At 42.2% G+C, this 12,241-nt stretch overlaps 1 long non-coding RNA gene across 3 annotated transcripts in view; it reads left to right on the top strand.

The window, feature by feature from the left end:
* LOC138491858 (uncharacterized) overlaps positions 1-10,111 on the top strand; it is a 1,096,402-nt gene extending 1,086,291 nt beyond the window's left edge. For all 3 annotated transcript variants that reach the window (XR_011276097.1, XR_011276098.1, XR_011276096.1), the window contains one exon: positions 5,007-10,111. This is a non-coding gene — a long non-coding RNA (uncharacterized lncRNA). The remainder of the gene's footprint in view (positions 1-5,006) is intronic.
* Positions 10,112-12,241: the final 2,130 nt, after the last annotated feature.

The following is a 12,241-nucleotide window of genomic DNA, read 5'->3' as shown; positions in this document are numbered from 1 at the left end:
ACACGCATGTAGAATGCTTTGCCCAGATGCACACCTAATTAGCTAGTATTCCACATTCCACCTCTACCACTAGAGACATAGGGCCTTCCAAATAAAGAAACTATCTGTAAAGCTCAATTTTGAAGTTGCATTATAGTAACAGATTTTAGTATGTGAACAAAAAAGCAATAGCTGGATAAGCGTTGACTGAGCTGGCCATTTTTTTCTAAGCTAAAAGATTGAGTTTAACAAACATGCTTAATAACAGAAATTGGAATGACTAGTAAGCCTTAGTGTATGTATAGAATGTGGAGGGCAACCAACCCAGCTGGAAGCACTGAAGCACAGTCCACAGGGGGCACCCTCAGAGGCACCGGTTATGGTGCAGGGGTAGAAGAGCTAGCTGCAATGGGTACAAGGAGTACCTTTTCTATTTTGTATGCACTTTTTATTTTTTGTTATAATGTTATTCATGGTTTACAAATACAATCTATAAACAGCATGAAAAATAAAAATACAATAGGCAATCCCAATTAGTACAATAGTTCATAGCAACCATAATCAATAATAACTAATTAAAACAAACATTTATCAGCAGGAATCCTATCTTCACCCCATTAAAAAAAGCAGTTTATTAAACTTATAATCTGCATAACTGATGTATAATTTCAGCCACGTTGTTGTTCTTCCAGTAACTTCTATATCTCTTTCCAGAACATAATTATCACAATACTTAGAGATATCTGCCTGTTATTCACGCATCTTGCCTAATAAGTTTCTCTTGAATTCTCTCTTCAAAGTTCTTTTTAACTTTCCTGTACTGTACTAGTTGGCTATCAGTCTCGTGCCCATAGTGTGCCCATAGTTAGCCTTTGATGGTGTTACCAACCGCTTTGGGATGCTTTCCCAAGCAACCCAACCCTAAGAAGATCTGATACCGGCTTGCAGGAGGCCGATACCGGTCTAACACCGCCCACTGGGTGAGCTGCGACTTTAGACTGACGACTGGATGGGCGTTCACCTGCAGGGGAGAAATAGGGTTATGACCTTTTATTTTATGCTTCTTACTTTCATCATCATGATTTGTGTAATAAAAAATGATAAATGCCAGTTTTAACTATTCGATTTTGATAAAATTAATTTTAAAAGTATTCGTCTGAAGTCGAATATCTCTGTTTTTTACCATGCTTTAGCTGATTATATATTAGAAGCAAACTTTGATCCAAGGTTTGTTAAAGGAGACAACTGCTCCATTCAACCCCCCTCAACCCCACAAGATAATATTAAAATGCACCAACAATAGTTGAGGCTGAATAAAAGCGATTTGTCTGCACACAACCTCCTTAATAAATCACATAGTAGCGTCCGAGGAGGTTCCTGTCCCGGGGCTCCTATTAGGGAAGCGGAGCACATCCTCTGGCAGCAGCCCTGCCCCCACTCCAAGGTGGTATTGCTTGCTATAAGTGCATGCAGGCAGGGAAGGACGTCGAACCGGGCATGTATTGATTATGTGTCACCCTGGGTTTGTCAATCGTAGGAACTTTTCCTGAAGTTTCACTGGCAGGCCCTGAAGCAGTGAGATTATGGCAGCTCTCGGCACAGCGACAAGGGGTAATTGTCCCCTGGCCCGTTTCCCTGTTGTCAGACATAAGAAAAGGCCAGGAGGGCACAGGAGCATGTCCCTTTGCCCAGAAACCCTGGAGCATGGCTATTTCAGAAATCAATAAAACATGGGCCCGATGAACCATCACATACTTGAGGGTGGCTCACATTTGTACAGGGCTCCTGCCCTGAGAGTTTAGGTCCAAAAGAAACCATCGCTAGGCGTGCATTCAAGGGGCTTGGAGGCAGGGGTCAAGTCCTAAAAATGAAAGTGGGGGTTCTCATCAACAAACGCAATGGGCTGTGACGTAGCTAGAAACCCGCATTTCAAGGTGAAATATGCATATTTCTTTAAATTGGCTTTGCATAACCACCCAAATTGCACAGGACGAATGGCGTGTACTTTTCATAAAATCACCACACACACAAAACAAACCAAGATAGGATATTTTCTTCCAATAGTGTTTTTGAAAACATTAAAATGTGTGCATGTTTTAAACTCCAAGAACCAATACAAATGTTTTCCCAGGAACTTGCAGTACTGAAATGGGACATTTCACCTTTAGTTGTTTGTTATTCTTCATCAGATTATATAGTGCAATGGTGCAGTGTCTGGTATGCAAACCTGGCGACTGTGGATCGATTCCTGAGGTTTGCTTGGCTTCATAAATTCAAAGAGGACATTCAATGTGTCTCATTTTAGCTGAGGGGACTGAGGCAACCCTCTGAAGAAAGTGTGTTGACTCTGTCCACCCGCATGTACCCTCGACTTGAGCCCTGCTTGGAGGACCCCATCACAGAGCTCCCTCTGCTGGGAAACGTAGATCCAGCAGTGAACACTACTAACTAGTACAGAACACACTGTCTAAAGTGCCAAAGATCTCCCGTCCTTACTGACTGTGCTGTTTAACTGTAGGATCCCACCAGCAGGGGTTGGGGGAGAATAGGAGGTGATGGGGGGAGTTGTTCTCATCTCCCCCATTCAACTCTCAAAGGATTGTCCATGAACACCTAGAAATTAACCAAAGGCAGGGGAATTTCATATACTCCCTATAATGCTACAAGCAAAATACAAAGGATTCACACCTTTTAAACCTAAAAAACGCTGTACTTCAATAATTCCTGCAGAGTACAATTTTAACAAGAGATTTCACAGGGATACTGATCAGATGCTCAAGTTGTTTTGTGGGTTACTGTGTCCCCGGATACTAACAAGCACGGTGTGAGTCCTGGTTTCAGCAATGCAATAAAGATTAAAGCAATCCAAAAACATCCATTTAAAATCAAGTGTGTAAATGGATTTTCCAAGATAGAGGGAGACATTTTTGTGGGTTGTGGGAACATCCGGCCCAATGCCGGCACTGCTTACTACCGACACAAAAATAGGTGTTTTGAGAGAATACAAGATTCTGCACCTCTTGGAGTCTCCTGTATAAGACAACCTACAACAGCAGGAAACGTTCTGCTAATGAACCTGAGACAGCTGGCAGCGCCAAGAGGCCCTGTAAATCATAGCACACTTTGCGATTTGTGAATGGAGCACAGCATGTTGTCTGCTGTGAAAACGAGGCAGACTTTTGTAGGGCATTGGGCATTTGACCATGCAGAGTTTTCCTTCTAGAGGAGTACATTGGTGGCCAGGAGCTACATATAGGGGACTAGAGTCTCTGAAAGTAGTGCAAAGGAAGGGAGCACAGAGCATTCACTCATTTCATTGGTGCTACTTTCAGCAACTCACAGATCTCCTTATTCTCAAGTGACCTGTGCATTTATGGAAGTGCTGGACAGTAGCACTCTGCATATATTACTGTTGGGAGCTGTTAAAGGGCCCGTCTCAGTGAAAGGCTTGTTAAAAAAAAAAAGCAATTTGATCCCTGTTTGGGGGATGAAAATGCAAGCGTCACAGCCACTGTTAAAACTGTGGCTTTCATACTTCAATAAAACATCAGGACAGTGTCAGAAATTACCCTGTAATGATTTGCCCCACCCGTCGCTTTGGTTTCAAAAGGCACAGGGCATGACCCTTGTTGCTCGCCATTTTAAAGAGCATCTCGTTTGTGAATTCGGTGAAACAAGGGCCTTTGAATGAGTATATCTAAGATGCGCTCAATCAGATGCCCTTTGTGAATTGGGCTGCTACTTGTTTTAGTCAATCACCTCACTTGCGTCAAACAAAGTGTTGAGAATCTGGGCCTTTTTATGCATGATGCTGAACATTGAAACGCACATTTGTATAGAAGGTTTGTGAGTCACATCATCTTGTCGGCTTGCACATGGACCATTCATGGCAGATAAAGGAAATGTATTAGAAGACCCTCCAAGCTCACAGTGTGGGAAGTGGGGCAGGGGGAGGGGGCGGGGGGCGTCAGCTAACTTTGGTCTCCAGGTCCCAGTGTTTTAGTTTACTTTTCAAGAGAGAAATTCATAAAACGTCAATCCTAAAATGTGAACGTTAATTCATGTTTTTTGCAGTCAAAAGGCTTCCATTCTTAAAATGTTGGGAGTAAATGAAGCCTCGATGCATTTCTTTCATTTTCTTTCCTGTGCCTCTTTGGAGGTGAAGGTCTCTACCGTGCTTCCTTTCACCACGCACAGAAGCTCAATGGGGTGGTTCCCCCTTGGTCCTTCGTCCACATTTCTTTACTACCAACCCCCAGGTATCATGTTCTTTTGAAGGGGGTGTTCCCCCTTCACCGACCCTTGTGTCCCCTCCCCCCTCACCATGTTTCCTGCTATCTGTTCCCTACCCCGCACCTCCAGTCACTTTTCTCTGCTCCCTGTCCCCTCCTCATCCTCTTCCTAATCCATCCAATCCCAGACATACCACTGAGCCCATGCAAAAAGCTGGAGGTAACACAGCCCATTTAGCGCCCAACTCGTGATCAGGCCAGCCCTTAAATGTGGCGGTATTAGCATTACCACCACATTTAAGGACTGCCGCCCAACTCGTGATGAGGCCGTAAGTAGCTATTTGAGTTGTAAAAGCCCCAACATGGACACAGGGAGTGACGCAAGGTGCTCAGAGGATGAACAAGGAAATAACATCAGCATGATTAAGAAGACTCCTGAGGCTCCGCTGAGTGGACAGATTAGTAGGTGGACAGATGGATCTATGGATGGGTGTGCAGTTAGATGGATGGATGGGAATGTGGATAGATGGATAGATGGATGGAAGAATGGATGGAGGTAGGAATGGATGGATGGAAGGACCATTTTAAACATGGTGCAGTCTATAGAAACCTTTGAAGCCCCAGATCATATCTTCTGTATTTTTCCTACATTCAAACGTACCACAAAAGGTTTTACGTGACGTAGTGCCTGGCTCCAAAGTCAACAATTCAACTGCTGGAGTAAAGGTGATTTGAAATGGAAAAGCTCTTAAGCCAAATGCTAATCCATGCTTGTTTCGCCATTTGTTTTTGCAGGGCAGAGGAACCTACCCCCCATTGTGGGGCCCGGGAAGAAAGAGGTGGTTGACGGAAACACAGCAGACAGCTAAAGACATAGCCACTGAAAGGCAACCAAGAAACCAGTCTCAAAGCCAGCAGCTTTTTTCCACACCTGCTATTAACTGCTTGAGGATATTTCTGATGAGTTATCAAGAGAGCGCCAGCTTAGGTGCTGGTAACCCAAGAAGGCCCAGCTTCCTAGTGCCAATCGCCTGGGATTGGAAATGACACAAAAGGGGTTTTGTTGGCAGATCTCATGTTTCTTAATGGAGCTTGCTGTGTGGTGTGTCGACTCCTTTGTTGATAAGTTGTTGTACCTGAATCTGAAATGATAATTGTGTTCAGGTAAAATGTCCTTTTCTTGCATGTCTTTGTTAAGACAAACCATCGACTCCATACATGGTCTTCCCAGTTGCACCCCACTATTAATTATTAACGTTATGTTATGTCACTAATGTGGGGGAAAGGCTAATGGGCTAAGTGTTCACATCTGATGCAGGGCAGACCTGCACTTTGCGAATTTGGGTCCCTAAATGTTAGTAAGTGGAGTACCATTGGACTGGGTAGTAACCGCTATTATTACAACACTTAGAAGCATGAGGAAACTGGCATGAAGCACTGCACAAAACCAAACCTGATTTCAGTAATAATTTTGTATTGAACTTCATGTCCCCAGACATAGCCAAAGTACAAGGCCTGCAGGGAAACAGGGTTTGTTGACTATCCAAAAGCCTCTACAAAGAAGGGTTTCCTCAACCTTTCCTGGAAGAGCCTATGTTCACATATCTTTATTCCGAAAACCAAACAAACAAAAACAAATATGATGTCATTCATTCTTAGGATAGTGTGGTTGATGTGATATTGCCTCCACCCATAAGGATCTGCAAAGCAATGGAAGATCTCGAAAATAGCACCCGTTCCGCACTTTTAAAACACACAGAAAATATGATGGATTCAATGGTGGTCTCATCTTTTGGTGACATTAAAAAGATGGCGTTCGAGCATTTCTTTAAAATCTTAGATACCATAGTTGTCTTTTTAACATGCAACCAATATAATGCTCCACACATGCCTGTGTGTTGCTGGCTGTATTACTCTTTCCCACATTTTTTGGCCAACTGGCAACTTTGCTGATTTCCTTTTCACCATTGGTACCTCTTTTATTATGTCAAAAAGCGGGGGAGAGCACTGCACCCTACCCTTTCCACCCGCCCTTTATTTACCTTACACATACTTACCATCTGTTGTAAAAAAAGAGGTAAACAATTCGGCAAAAATACATTCGGGAAAGTTGTCATTCGGTAAAAGTGAGGTATACAGTTTGGCCTGAAAGAATAAATAGGCACATGATTTGAAATCTGTCTTTGCCTGTGTGTGTTAGATTGTGACTGAAAAGGAAATGAAGCACATTTACCTGACACAGGGGTGAGATCTGAAATCAGGTCCCTCATAATCTATTCCAGTGGTCTTCAGCTCACGGCGCTCCAGTTGCTTAAGACTACACCTCTCATGATCCCTCACTATTGACTATGCTAGCTCGGACTGATGGGAGTTGCAGTCCAACACATCTGGAAAGCCAAACCTTGCAGACCCCTTATCTAGTCCATACCTTCTGGTGTAGACCTCCTCTGGAATTACTTTCAGAGCAAAGCTTATTCAAAGTGGTATCACCCTTACACCATCACAATCACTTAGCTCCTCAGCAATGAGCACTTCCACTCTCACCTATGTTCTTTGCCACGTTCATTTAACAAAGGCATACATGTTTTTAATTTTGACACGTGTTACAATAATGAGCATGGGTCTGTATTATTCTCTGTACTTGTCAATAGAGAACATGCGCCTGCCCCCTGCTTCCACCCACACATATGTTCGGATCAGTGGTACTAGCGGAGCAGCACAGCAGGAAGGAGTGCTCATTCTATTACTGCCTGGCCTGAAGATGACCTTCAAGGTAAAAAAAGAATCTTTTAGCTTGCCTGAATTTCTACGTAAGCAAGGCCAAGGCAAGAGATGCAAAGGAAGGACCCAGCTGAGTTCTGCGCTTAAAGTACTTTCATAGTTTGTGGCAGACGTATTCTACATGAAATGTTCAAAAAGAGATTTAAGGAAGACAGTCATCCTAATCTCAGTACTTTCGTATTTGCAAAGCACATACAATTTGCGAAAATACTGCACTTAATGAAAGAAGCCATGTAAAGTAGCCCGAATGAATTATATTATCATCAAGTCTGGTACAAGTTTCCTAAAAAGTGTGGCTGCCTGAAATGTGTGTTTTTTAAAAAGTGAGATACAGAAAGCAGACAAAAATAGAACATTCCAAAGAACACAGGAACGAATGCACTGATGGAGCAATTCTGACCACAAAAGCAACGGCACCGTCATGGATTTAGCCAGAGGTCAAAGAGTCACACGTGGCTGAATGGTTCCCAAAGAACAAAGAAGCACAGGGACAACCCGAAATAACAATAACGACTCTTCTGGAACAATCAGCTCGTTACATGGCTTCCACAAAGGAAATACTAGACCTGTGCAGGAACACCATGCACATTTATGACTATGGCTCCCAGTTTTATCGTACTTATTTTTGCACCATTCCATCTGTATTTATGCAGGTTGTTTGTTCATTTCGTCTGTATGTAGACATTTTTCTTTTTTTCTATGTATAAAATAAATTGTAAATAGTAATTTCCACATTTCCTACATAAAGAAATACACTACCACTTGGATGACTGTAATGGGAAGCCCATAGAGTTGAGTTCTTCCACACGTCAAGATATCCATATCTGCTGCCATTTAAACAACTCAAAAGGGAATCCAGTTCTCTTTTCAACCTGTCATGTTACTTTGCACACCCGTTGACATATCATGCATGATTGAAAACATAAAAACAAAAAAAATGAATTTCCTTTTTTTCAATTTTTTACAAATAAATATTGAAAGTTAACAGAGTGATTTCCATCTGTCTTCAAGTGCAAAAATCAGTAAAAGCAGAACTCATGGAGCCTTATTTATGACATCTCAAGTGATTTGCTTGAAAGTAAAAAGAATGAAGCTGGCCCTGGCGGTTCTATATTATTTACTGCTGCACGGAGGATAGAGGGCAGTAATGATCACACCTGTTTTTACAAGCAGACCAAATATGCAAGAAGGGCCAAAGTCCACACAAGAAAGCACACATTTTCCAAGTTCATCAATGGCACCCAATTGTTCATAAGCACTTGGTGTTTAATTCATTAAACTGAAAAGTCAAGTCCAACAAGATATCCACAATCAATATGTGTGAAAAATATGCATACTCGAATAGAAACACATGTGATGAGCTACTACCTATGAAACAGTAAAGTCTACAAATGACGAAAATGCCACATTTACGTTAACTGCAAATGAAAACCAAGCGCACCACACTGAAAACTGAAGCTTAATCCACACGGCACCACATCACAAGATTCATTTGAACTATGGTACTGATGTAATCTACCTACAATGTGAATGTGTGTGTGTGCGCGAGTGTGTGCTGCTTTATGCATGAACTGTATTCATCATGGTTTACATGCTTTTATATCTGTCTGTCTGCATATTTGTAGGCCATGTCCAGTGTTTGTGGGAATGCAGGCGTGCGTGTGTGTGTGAGAGAGAAAGAAAGAGAGAGAGAGAGAGAGAGAGAGAGAGAGAGAACATGCAGATATAGGACCCAACAGTATTTTCTCATGGCACATTCCTTTTAGTTTTGGCATATGTAGTGGGGCCTTAGCACCACCATGTACCCTCAACAATGTTACGAAGAAGAGAGAAATTGAAAACAGTTCCAGGAAAACAGAATATTTGGTTGAGACCACATACTGTCAATGTGATTGGCTTGCATTAGCTGCACCACAGAGTTATTTTTTGTATCTTGCCACTCACCATGATTTTGTCTGCCAGCATATCTCATCCCAGTCATGAGTAAACCGGCAGGTCTCTGTAATTTATGGATGCTGACTCACAGCCCCTCATTCCAACCTTAGTCCCCATCCTAGTATTAGACTCCAATCCTAGTAATAGTCTCTTATCTGCAGCTTTCATCCTACTCTCTCATTCTAGCCCTAGTCCATCATCCTAGTACATCATCGTTGACTCTCACTGTAGTCCCTAATGCCTCATACTACTCCTTCATCCCAGTCCTAGTCTCCCACCCTAGTGCTAGTTCTTCATCCTAACCTCTTATCCTTGTCCCTCTTCCTAGTCCTCTTGTACTTGTCCCTCATCCTAATCTCTCATCCATCGTCAAACTTCTTCATCCAATTTGTAACCATTGGTCCGATTCCTGGCCACTTGTTCTCCTCCTAGTCTCTCCTCCCCCTCTTTTACCTTGTTTTTGTCCTTGTATAAGACACCCATAATTGTCCTTATCTTCATCCTTGTCCCAGGCTTAGTCTTTGTCCCTATTCTAGCCCCATTCCCTCCTCCTCCTCCCAATCTCTCATCCTAGTTCCTTGTCCTCCTTCTTGACCAGTCTCATTATCTCGTGTCCTCATCCTAGTCCCACCTTCCTGTCACTCCTCCTAATGCTTAGTAGTAGTCCGTAGTAGTCCCTTGTCTCCTACCCTAGTCTCTCATCCTAGTCCCTTTCCTAATACCTAATTTCTGTTCTAGTACCAGTCCCCATCCTAGATCTATTCCTAGTCAGTCTCCAGGTCAAAACCTCACAGTCACTCAGGCACAGTCTCTCATTCGGTCACAATCCCAGTCACTCAGGCATAATCAGTCAGTCTCAGTCCCTCTCTTTCTCATCCCAACTTCTGGATTGCTTCAGCTATAATTTCTTCTGAACAGCTCTAAAAAGCTCTCTTTTTCTCGTTCATGTCTTTTCTCCTTACTTCCTGTCCCTATCTTTTTCTTTCCTCCCTCTCACTGGGGACTGTAGTACTGGACAGGTTATGTAAGGTGTATTTTGGTCAATGTATATATGTTACGTCAGGTGGGCAACCCCAATCTAAAACTCCCCAATTATACAGTGCCATTCCACAGTTCTGAAAGGAAACAGAAAGTTTGATCAACATTCAAATGTATTTAAATAAAGAAATTAAAGGTGCAATCAAGGCAAAGGTGGTCTCCAGCTTTATTCAGGGGAAGACAACACAATGTTACACAATCACAGAAAGCAGGTCTACAAAAAAGAAATTGCATTTATCTCACTATTTTTCACACACAAACACCTATTTCCATTACCAATTCTATCTATCTAAATCTGAATAAGACTAGACATTCTAGCTGCACTTCTATCACTTGTCGGCCAGTATCTCAAAATCCTAAACTTCACGACAACGTCTCCAAATGACACATAAAGTCAAATTTATGCAGCAATTTATAGAATCAGATAATTGTTGTTTATCCTACTTTTCCCACGTAGAGCTGGGGCTCTTGGCTGCCAACATGTGTGTACAGTTTAAAATAGCCTTATGGTAGCTTGTATTAGAACTATTAGCACATTTTGCGTCACCCACCCAACCCAAGAAAATGGTTTTCAGATTGTAACGAAGAAATATAAATACCCATCTTCTTTCAAATCACATATGAATCTCACTGTGCAATTTCAGAATGAGGGGTTTTATGGGAGTTATGTCTGCACCATTTTTATGGGAATAGAAATTGCTCCTGTACACTCTAAGTTTCAAATTTAGTTTAAGTAACTATGAACTTCACAGAACATGCATTATCAAGCTGATCTTCATTAGGTCATGGCATGCTTTTGAACCATGGTATAATACTGTTTACATATATACAAAAAGGGGATATGTGACTAAACCAACTCTTCCTGCGCTCTCGTCCTGACCGGTACCTGGGCGTACTGCGCCAACTGCAACCTTGAGGTTCTACTCTCAACCTCGGACAGAAAACTAGATAATAGTGGGTTGGTTCTAGTTGTTTGTGCAGGCCTTAATAGTAATTGTGAGTACAATAATCATGTTGGTTTGATTACAATGAGCTTGATGTAATGTTGTCCACTTCTCCGAAAAAGTTCAGCTAACACGTGTTTCAACACTAGGTCTTTGTCAAGGCTGATGTTTACACAGTGTACAGATGCAGTTGAACAAACCAATATGTTAGACAGTGACATTTGTGTAGATATATGTTTGTGATACATACCATATTCAAAGGTAGTAGATGGGGAGCGAAAGGACATCAGACAGAGACATAGGGAAAAACATGAATTATAATGGTGCTGATTGTCAAATGACATTATTTGAGAGTCTAAAGTATGCATTGACTCCTTCGAGCTAGTATCAAAGTGATCAGCAATCATTCACATTTGTTATCTTATGTTACTTGGCATTTATATAGTGCCTTATGTATCATTGGTATGACCTCAAAGCGCTGGTAGGTTGAACGCCCTCAGGAACCGCAGTTCAAGTCAGTAGAGAGAGAGAGTGTAGTATGGTGCGTGGGCGCACCGGATATGTGTGCAGCTGGTGTGGTTGTTGCATGTTAGCCGCTTCTTAGCAGTAGGTGTGGTGCTGAGAAAATCAGTTGGATGTGTTCAGTCTGGAGGGTGTACAGCCAGACTGAGTTCCGGCTGCGTTAGGCCTGAGGAGACGCCTAAACTAGCCAGTATGTGCTCAGCCAGCTGTGGTTTATTTGGATGATGAGGTGTTCGTGGGGTCATGTTAGTATGAGAACAGCTAGGCCGAATGTGTCATAGCATAGCTGTGTTCTAGTTGAATAATGGTTTATAGGAGAGAGTAAGCGTAGTAGTGTGATATCGTGGTTATCAGTAAAGCGCCTGCGACCAAGCACGAGAGCAGGACAGGGGACGGCATACGTATATAAAGCGAAAGGATGGATAGATAGAGATAACATGGGGATACCGGTACATAGCATATACATAGCATAAATAGGAGATACAGAGATATACAGATATATATCTACTCCATCCACTAAACTTTAGCACAGTGATGATATTAGGGACACTTTCTACATTTCTACATTCAACTATACTACAGTGACGCTATTAGGCACACTTTCTAGATTCAAGCTCAGCACAGTGACGCTATTAGGCACCCTTTCCAGATTCAATTATACCACTTTCTAGATTCAACCTCAGCACAGTGATGCTATTAGGAACACTTTCCAGATACAACAATACCACAGTTACGCTATTAGGCACACTTTCTAGATTCAACCCTAGCACAGTGACGCTAATCAGGCCGACTCTCTAAATTCAACTATAC

This window comes from Ambystoma mexicanum, chromosome 10, assembly GCF_040938575.1.
Source record: "Ambystoma mexicanum isolate Mex_15411 chromosome 10, UKY_AmexF1_1, whole genome shotgun sequence".
Taxonomy (NCBI): Eukaryota; Metazoa; Chordata; class Amphibia; order Caudata; family Ambystomatidae; genus Ambystoma; species Ambystoma mexicanum.
Note: the sequence above shows the minus strand (reverse complement) of the source record. Positions and strands in the feature narration are given on the sequence as shown.